This window comes from Diachasma alloeum, unplaced genomic scaffold (genome assembly GCF_001412515.2).
Source record: "Diachasma alloeum isolate Michigan unplaced genomic scaffold, Dall2.0 Dall_scaffold_00198, whole genome shotgun sequence".
Taxonomy (NCBI): domain Eukaryota; kingdom Metazoa; phylum Arthropoda; class Insecta; order Hymenoptera; family Braconidae; genus Diachasma; species Diachasma alloeum.
The window spans coordinates 114,250-114,719 of NW_021680363.1; positions in this window are offsets into that span (position 1 = coordinate 114,250).

Consider the following 470-nt stretch of genomic DNA (forward strand, 5'->3'; position numbering starts at 1 on the left):
CGGGGTTAGACTGACCCCAAGCCAAAAGTAGTTCGACCCCAACGGAGGGATGGCGCCACGGTCGAATCTGACGGCTGGGCGAACTGCCTGTGCGGGTAACTCGGCAGTAGCAGTCCCGCTGAATTTATGCTCTCCTCGTCCTCAACATGTTCTTAATGTTTTTCANCATGTTCTTAATGTTTTTCAGGTGATTCATTTGCTGGCTAATTAATATTAAGGAATGAAACACAGAGGGTGTGATGGAGAATTAAATTCCCCATCAATCGATCCCCGTTGCATCCCTTAATCTCTGTAACAAAAAAATACAAACTACGACAAAAGTCAGGGGCCAGTAAGAAAAATAATTTTTTCGCGGCGCATACTGACTTTTCACCATTCGCCCGCGAATTAAAAATTCACTTCTCCCCTCCTAATTGAGATTAAGGGATAGAAAAATGACAGTTCGACGGAGAATTAAATTCCCCATCAAT